Source organism: Peromyscus eremicus, chromosome 16_21, assembly GCF_949786415.1.
Source record: "Peromyscus eremicus chromosome 16_21, PerEre_H2_v1, whole genome shotgun sequence".
NCBI lineage: Eukaryota > Metazoa > Chordata > Mammalia > Rodentia > Cricetidae > Peromyscus > Peromyscus eremicus.
The window spans coordinates 34,483,144-34,492,449 of record NC_081432.1 but is presented as its reverse complement, the minus strand read 5'-3'; the positions used below and the strand labels follow the sequence as shown (position 1 = coordinate 34,492,449).

Here is a 9,306-nt window from a genome sequence, read left to right as displayed (position 1 = left end):
TTTTAAGGTTCAGGCTCAGGGCACTTCTTTACAAAATTTACCCATTTGGCATCCCCTTCTTCTTCTTCTTTTCCCCCCCCCATGTCAAACCCAACATTTATTGAGAACACAGAGAATCAGTTGGCAGAAGCCCAACTTCAATTCAGCAAACTGAGGCCTGGCTCAGTGGAGTGTGGCCAGCCCTGGAATCACACTCCCAGTGAGAAACCAGCTCTGGGAGAAGGGCTGTGGACCTTCCAGGCCTAACTGGGGTCTCTGAGGGAGGAATGTCTGAAAGGCAGTGCCCCAGCCTGGATTTTAAGAGTCCTCAGGTGTTTATGTGGGGAGGGGGGAAAGAACTGAGCTTAGGCAACAGCTCAGGGTGGGGGTCCCGACAAGCCAGGCGACTCTGCTCCAGGGCAATGGCCTCAGCTGAGTGCTTGCACTTTTTGGAGCCACACTGGCAGGTGAAATACTTGCTCTTGATATCCCAGAATCGGTCACCATAGTCAAACCCCAACTCTTCCCCAGTCCAGATGTCCCTGGAACTGAAGAAGACAGTGTGTGGAAACCGCAGGTCTTGGTGTAGTATGAAAACCCGGACAGGAATGATGTTGGGGTCACATAGGTGGTTCACATTGATGAAGTGGCTGATGTTGCCATAGTAATGGGCATCAATGCCATAAACCTCTCTGTCCTTGTTGTCCAAGTCGAAGAGATAAGAATCATCCTCTCTCACATCGGCCTCAGCGTCAGAGATCAGCTCTCCAACATACTCGCAGATGAACGTGCCCTGGAGAATGGTCTGCAGGGCACGGACACCGCGCCCCCCCCCCCCCCCCATCTTGACTGTTTGGTAGAGCGGCAGCTGTACCTTGATGCCGCTCTGCACCACGCGGTTCTTGCAGCTTCTCCAGCAGGAGCATGCCTGGTTACACTCAAAGATGGGGGGAGGGGGGGAGAGGAGGGTTAATCTTATTAAACTCTTGAAGCAACGGGTGCTGAGTGCTGAGCTGGCCACACAGACAGTTGGAACTGGAGCAGTCATCCACACACGTGCAGCGTTGCAGGTGAGTGATGTTTCGGTCAGTGTTCATTGTGGATGTCTCGCAGGGTCAGTGTTCATTGTGGATGTCTCGTAGTTCTCGGAGATGTACTTATAATCCTCGGGGCATGGCTTGCCATCCACACCACTGACGCAGGGGATGGCACATTCTCATAGCCTCTAGCTACATCCCGACAGATGATCTTGGTGCAGACAGCCCGGTTCCCTACCCCGAGCCTAAGCCTGTGGTTGAGCTGCAGTGCAAACCACACGTCAGAACGTTCTGGAGTCAGGTCCCATGCTATGTTTCCTTCCTTGTTCAGAAGCTCAGGGTTGGCTCCACGAGACAGGAACAATAGAACGCAGTCATGGTAGCTCTCCCTGGCAGAGATGTGTAGGGGTACGCCCCCATGGTAGTTGACAGCATGGAGGTCGCACCGGGCATTCAGGAGGACCTCGGCAATGGCAGCACTGCCCTTAAAGGAGGCCCAGTGCAGGCAGATGTTTTCCTCATTGTCAGTTAGGGTGATATCGGCACCCCAGGTCAGCAGCATCTGGATCATGTCAATGTGTTTGTGCTCGGCTGCCCAGATGATGGGCATCCAGCCCCCACTGTCCTGCGCATTCACGTCCACTTGCCTTGTGCTCAGCAGCAGGCTAACCATCTCCAAGTTCCCAGTTTTGGCTGCATGATGGAGACAGGTGCAGCCATCCTTTTCCTTGTTGTAGACACAGCCACCTAGCTGCACCATGTAACGCGCCACCTCCAGGTGGTTGTTCACCATGGCCTCCATCAGTGGCGTGCATTGTGGCTTATTTACTGCATTGATGTTGGCTCCTGCCTGCAGCCGCACATGCCAGATCTCCACGGACCCCTTCTGCGCTACTGCATGCCGGGGCATGTGCTTGCTCTGCTGGTCACTCTGGAAGTTGGGATCCAGGTTGTCTAGCAGCATAAGGATCACCTTCTGCAGCTCTCCCTGCTTCGATGATAAGTACAGCTGCTGTGGGTAGAAATGGAGCTTCTTCCGCCTCTCTGACTCCTGAATGACCAAGGCCTTCTCCAGGGCTTCACGGCCCAGCCCTGAGGGCAGACCCACAGCTGAGAGGTAGCCATTAGGCAGGGTTAGTGAAAGCCCTGAGCTGTCAGATGGTGTCTCAGGGGATCACAGGGCAGGCGCTGGGGCTCTCCATGTCCTCACATTTGAACACTGGGCTGGGAGGTATCGCCCTGGGGTCTCTCTGAACTGCAGGGGGCTGAGGGAAGTGTGGGTCTCCAAGGAAAAGAAATCGAGGGAACCATTAAGCGGAGCAGCTACAATCCTCCTGTCCAGGAAGACAAGGGCTGTGATGCCTGAGGAGACCTTCTCGTTGCTGCAGCAGAGCACCCCTTTAATGGTGTCCCACACCTCCAGCTGGCCGCTGCCTCCCCCAACCATGATGAGGTTGTCCTGCAGCTCTAAGCTCCAGATAGAGCTGGCTGTGCTGGAGGCCCAGGCCAGAGGAGGGGAGGGTGAGTGCAGGGCTAGCATGTGCACGGCAGTCAGGCCCTCCTCCTGGTACACACGCTGCACCAGTCGGCTGATGTCATAGCCAGAGTCTCTAGAACGGCTTGGGCTGAGTAGGCTCTGGGGGCAGCTATACCGAGATGTTGGTGTCAATGAAGCAGGTATGGTCTGGCTGGTCCCCGAAGAGGGAAGGCGGTGGAGGCCCTCGGGGTGGTGTCGCAGCAAGGGCTGTCTCCAGACTCCTCGGGGCTCAGTTTTGCTGCCATCTGACAAGTTTTTTTCCAGTTCTCCCGAGCTTCAAAAGCTCCGTCTCCCTGTCCTGGCGTGGCCTGGGCGCGGGATGCAAGCTCCGTCTCCCTGTCCTGGCGTGGCCTGGGCGCGGGATGCGCGTGAGGCAGTCCCTGGTCTGTGTGTCCCACACGCAGACTTGGCCTGCCAGGCAGCAGCTCACTAGCAGCATCCCATCGCTAGCCAGACACTGGATGTCCATAAGGTGGCCTCACAGCACCAGCTGCACGGTCTCCATCTCAGGCAGTGCATAACCGTAGTTATCACAGCAGGGCAGCTCTTAGTGCCTCCACCTGCTGGGACCACCACGGGGCTGTCCATATTCTAGCGGCAGGGCACCCAGTAGAGGCAGAGCAACAGCAGCGTGAGGCCAATTGCCTGCTGCCTGGCCAAGCGCGGCCACCTTGTACAAGGTAATGTAGCTATGGGCTTGTGCTCCACCTGGCCCCTTAGGTCTGGCCTCCCATGGGTACCATTCTTGTGGCCTATTAGGGCCAGGGACCAGATTAACAGGAAATGTCGGGGAGGGGGGATCTGTTCTGGGGGCCCATGCCTTTCCTCCCTTGGGGCCCTATCTGGGTAATATAGGCCTCTGCATGAGTCAGTTCACTGGCTCCTCGATCCCCGGCTAATGGCCGGTCATAGGTACCCCTGTTACGTAGGTCCCTTCTAAGGGTAGTTTATGGCCAGAAGCATTCCCTTGTTTCAGGGATGGGGGGGGGGGGCTAGTCCTTTGGGGTGTATGGCTCACAAGGTACAGAGAAGGTGACTTTCACTTTTGTGTCAAACTTGGTTTCTTCACCCTCCTGCTCCTCTTTGTCTTCTTTGGCCTCCCCTGGCTCCTGGAGATCTTTCGGAAAAATTGCTTTACCCATACTGAGGGTTTCACTTACCTTGGAAGACTGCTTGGCTCCCGCGGGGAGTCAACTCAAGCAAGAACTCATTTATTATTAGGCAGTAAGCCTCTTTTATAGCAGAAAACCTCAGACCCCTTGGAGGGCATGGAAGGAACCAACCAATAGTTTTAAAGGTCACCCTATGGTCATTTCTTTGTTTACCAGCTGTTTATGCACTGACATCATCTCCTGAACTTTGTATCTAATCTCAGCATAAACAACTTGGGCTCCATTTGTCTAACTTCCTCTCTGTATCATCTTTGCAGCCCATGTATGCCTGACAATCAAGAGGAGGGCTGAAAAATCCTCCTTTCCCTGCTTGAGGCCTGTTGGACTAAAACAGAGAAATATAAAGGATAAAATCTACCTCTAGAGCAGTGGTTCTCAACCTTCCTAATGCTATGACCCTTTGATGCAGTTCCTTATGTCGTGGTGACCCCCACAATTACTTTGTTGCTACTTCATAACTGTAATTTTGCTACTATTATGAATCATAATGTAAGTATCTGATACGGAGGATATCTGATATGAGATCCCCAAAGGGGATCAGGCTTCTTGGAATCCGTTCTTTGTCCTCAAGCTTCTGTGTGTGTCCATTCTTTTTGTTATCAAAACTAAGTACCCCAAGAGTGGAGCCCCGCTCCCCAGGTATCACATGGTGGCTCAATTGGAACTCCCCAGGATTTCTAGTAACACTTCTCTCCTGTCTCTTCACCCGTTTTCCTGCACCCCTAGCCAGCATCAGAACATGGGCTCCGTCATGACTGTGCCCATTACTATGTGACTAGAGACACTGATGGAGGAGCAATGACAGGACTCTACCCAATACCCAGGATTTTTTTCAGGATCAAAAGAAGCTGTAGGCACGGTATGATCTGTAAAGTATAAAGGGCCAGGTAGAAGGGGTGTCGTTTCTAGGGTAGCCAAGATGATATGGTGTTTGAGTATCATCAGATTAGGGGGTGGAGCGTAGGCAGCAAGCTAGATTGTACCTCATGAACACGCTGGGGCTAGCAGGGTGACGGCTCCATATAGATCATCAGGGTAGAGTTGTGGGTCAGCACCTGGAAGTCAGTTGGCAGGAGCCTTCATCTTGTCATGATGGGAGCCTCAAGGGCCCACTTCGATTTATTATACTAAATGCCAGCTCTGTGCTATGTTGGAGTTCATCCGTGGTAGGTTAACTACTTTGAGTTTCCACAGGATGGGAAGGTGCCATGGGTAGACTCAAGACCAGCTCCAGCTCCTCCTGGAGCAGCCTAGGCTGGCTGGGCTCTAGGTCCTCCCTTTTATCGTCCCCTCTTGGCTCCTTGAGACGAGTCTCTCCTTTGACTCCTCGCCCAACCAGCTGGCTTTCTTTTTCTGTACTGTGACACTTAGCAATCCATTGTAATTAACTTCTGCCTAATTACCAACCCAATTAGGAGATTCTTTCCAGGCTCCTTTTTACCTGCCATAGTTAATTTATGTCTTAGTCCGTTTTCTGCGGCTATAATTAAATACCTAAAATTGAGTAATTCATAAAGAACAGAGGTTTATCTGGCTTACAGTTCTGGAGGCTGAGAAGTCCAAGAGCACAGTGCTGGGGGAAGGGCAAGCATGCATTTATGTGACAGAGAGCAAGAAAGGAGGGACACTCACCACCATGACATGGATCTTGATCTGTCACCAGGGGTGACACTCTAATTGTCTAATGGCCTTTAAAGGCCCCAGATTTTAATACTGTTACAACTGAAACAAATCACCAGTGTGAGTTCAAGTGGGGACATCCCAGCCACAGCAACTGGCACCTGGGGAATCAGAACTGTTTTTTAATTTATTTTTATTTTATTTGAGTTACATACATAATGTGTCTATGCACATGTCAGTGTAGGGACCTTAAGAGGATGTTGGGTCCTCTGGAACTAGAGTTACAGGCAGTTGTGAGCCACCCAACATGGATCCAAACTCAGGTCCTCTGAAAGAAGAATGCAGATTCTTAACCATTGAGCAGCCATCTCTCTAGCCCAGGACTGTGTTCTTGTATTAATCATACTGGATATCTTTAAGTCAGCTCCTTCTTGGTCACCTGGGGTCATCAGGTAGAACCTGTGCTATAGGGTCCAGCAGGAACAGGAAGGCGAATTCCTTATATCTCGCTGCTCAAAGGGGATCTACTAACTAGCAGCACTTCGACCTATCGAGTGGGAATATGCATTTGAACCTGAGCCATAGGCAGTTTGCATTTTCATGGGGTTGCTACTCCATCTCCACAGCCCACCAAGCCTTGTTAGTAAACACTAAAGGTACGCTCAGTAGTACAGTTTCTATGTTCTGGATAATTATACTTTCAAATATCAACATTCATCTAAACATATTGAAACCTGTCCAAAGTGGACAAGTCAGAAGGAACCCTAAGGATTTATGTCAAAACCCCAAGTGAGAATCAAATGGAGGCTAAAGCAAATTAAGGAAGTGGTACTTATATATTTCATGGTGAAGAGTTTGCTATGAGAGATGGAAAGGACCAGAAGATGCCATCCAGAGAGAGCATGAGATAAAGAATTAGAAGACCTAAATTTGAATTCTGGTTCCACCTTAACACACAACAATTTCAAAGCTTTAAACCTGTTAATAATCTCTGATAAAAACAAAGCTCTCAAGGACTCTTTGGAGACTTAGCTAGGATAACTGCATAACCCCCTTTCTTGGCTGATCCCTGAGTCATGGAATGGAGTATTAGTTATTCTTCATTTCTTAACCCAAGGTGGTGTACAGGTTCTGGCGGGGTGTAGCTACACACTTCAGCCATACATGGAGATTAACCATGCATGAGCTCTCGGGTAGGAGAGGGCTGGAGGACCAAAGTGCTCCTCTCTTGCAAAACAGCTTTCTCACCCAGACAGAAATCCCTCATGGGACCTCTGAGTGATGCTCTGGTGCATGTGCCCAAGCGTGGGAACCCATCTCAACTCTCATACTGGCCAAAAAGATGCAAGGGAAAAGTGAAAAATCACCTCACCCAGTCAATTCTGAAAGGGACCGCACTGTGTTTATATGCTTTGTGGACTTCTGCTTGATGTACAGACCTTTATTTCAATTAACCCAGCTAAGCCTAGATACCCAGCAGAGGGAACGGGGTAGAGGCGCTAGAATCCCTTCAGCTGTTGTAAAAGAAGAAATAGAAAGCACTCTACTGTGGCTGTGTATGACTCTATAATTCTCAGGTCTTCAAAGGAAGTTCTTGTAGTTTGAATGTGAAAGGTTCCCCCATATGTGTTTGAACCCTTGGTCCCCGGCTGGTGACACTATTTAGGGATGTTATACAACCTTTAGGAGGTGGAGCCTGGATGGAGGAGATGTCACTGGGTGTGGGTCTCGAGGTTTTATAACCTGGCACCACTTCCTGCCCTTTCTCTGCTTCTGGTTCACCAATGCAATGTGACTGGCCAGCATCATGCTCCGGCCACCATGCCTTCCCCACTATAATGGACTGTCTCCCCTTGGAACTGTAGCCCACAATAACCTTTTTCTCCCTTAAGGTGTTTCTGTCCTGGTATTTTTATCACAGCAACCAAAAAGGAACTAAGACAGAAGTTTGCCAAGCACTCTAGGCTATCAGTGGCTACAGGGGGCATGTACACCCGAATGATAGACACTCATTAACTGAAGGGACACACACACACACACACACACACACACACACACACACACACACACTAAGCACTATGGAATACTCATCAGCTACACGGCATGGGACCCCTCCTCCCCTAAGAAACCCCAAATAGGGAATCCCTGCTTAGACCCAGAGGCCTGAACTCTCCTAGGAGTCCCTGCCATGCTGTCTTTCCATAGCATTGACTCCTAACAGATCTCTTACCAAAAGACAAGTCTGCCTCGGTGTCTCCCTCGAAAACCAGAGACCTCTTAATGTAATATTGCCATAATTTCTTCTCTCAAATCTTCAACCACAGTCCTCATTAGTACTTGAACATATTTTAAATGAGTATTTGGAAATCTCTCCCTGCAAAATCCGACGTGCAATCACAATCACAGCCATTTTTTTTTTTTTTTGCCTGTTTCCAATGTCACTTTTCGTTGTTTTGTTAGAAACTGGTCATTGCACGCCGTAGTAACTCTGCTACTAGCCCCCCCCCCCATACACACACTTTTTTTTTTAATTGTTACTCGTTTAGTGACTGGCTGAATTATTTTCGTGAGATCTATTCCTGTCACTGTCCAGCAAGTGTGACACCTCCAATGCTGCTCGATAGAGATTCAGGCTTGGGTATGGTCATGGCCACTTTAGGTCAATGGTGATTATTTCTGGTAGAGCTCTCTTTGTTTGCTTTATTCCACCCAGCTGTGAAGCTTCACTAATTGCCAGTTGCTTTCTCTACTGGATTCATCAATGCCTAGCACACAAATTGCTTCACGGACTAATTGAATCAACTTTAGGATCCCTTAAAAAGACATTTCTTTCAGCCAGTTTTTGAAGTTAGTTCTGGCTCATTCTGTTTTGTGCTCTCTTGAAAACAGCTGATCCACAGCTGACCTATATATGCAGTAAATGCATCTTCTTCTCCCAGATGCCTTTCACCATAACTTGTACCCTCAGCTTCAACTTCACTCTGTTGCTCAGGACATCAATCTTTCTGGAAGCCTTTGCAGCTTCCCACCATAGATATATGAGCAGGATATATATATATATATATATATATATATATATATATATATATATATATACATATATATACATATACATTATATATACATATATAAACACACACATATATGTATATATAATATATGTTCACATATATATTTACACACACACACACACACACACACACACACACACACACCTCCTGCTCATATTCTTGGCAAAATCTCCAAGCCACTGTTCTGGACCTGGGTGTGAGGATGTTGTATGACAGATATGAACGAACATCTTCTCACTCCAGAGAACCAATGACTTACCAAAGTAAGGATACCACCAAAGTCCAATGTGGTAACCCAACAAGTTTTATTGGAGTTGCTTGCTGGAGCAGAAATGATGGAAAGACAGCTGCACCAACAAATGCCAGCATGAGTGACAGCTCACCACAGCTCATACACTGCATGACTTGCAGGCAGTTCAACAGGTCAGAGTGTGTCTTCTAGACAGCTCAGGTGGGCTGAGCCTTTTCCAGGTATGTTGGCTAGTCTCTGTCTCTTTAAGACAGCTTGACTGATCCAGACTTTTTCTAGGCACTTCACCTTCTCTGAGCGTACCTCTCAGCAGTTCTTACTGATTATATAACCTTGTTGAAGAAGGGGGGGGGGTCTAGTGAATCTGATCAGTTTCAAGGACTTCCTGAAGCTACTGTGTTGTGTACTTCCTGAGTTTACAAAGTTTCCCTGCAGGATGGGAAACTGTTTCACTTCCCTTTAGAACTGTCTTGTGTCTTAACAGCTTTCCTCCAAGATGAAATATTTTTGTCTCAGAGGAAACTGCTAGGCAGTTGAAGATAATGGCAAGTTTTACTCTGAGAAAGCTTTAGTGGTTGAGCACATGGCCTCATCTTCTTTAGAGGACAATTTAGATCACTGTTTCCAGTCTTCCTTCTAA

At 48.7% G+C, this 9,306-nt stretch overlaps 1 pseudogene; it reads right to left on the bottom strand.

Moving 5' to 3' along the window:
• Window positions 1-307: 307 nt before the first annotated feature.
• LOC131926116 (histone-lysine N-methyltransferase EHMT2-like) lies at window positions 308-3,695 on the bottom strand (annotated as a pseudogene).
• Between the last annotated feature and the right edge of the window lie 5,611 nt (window positions 3,696-9,306).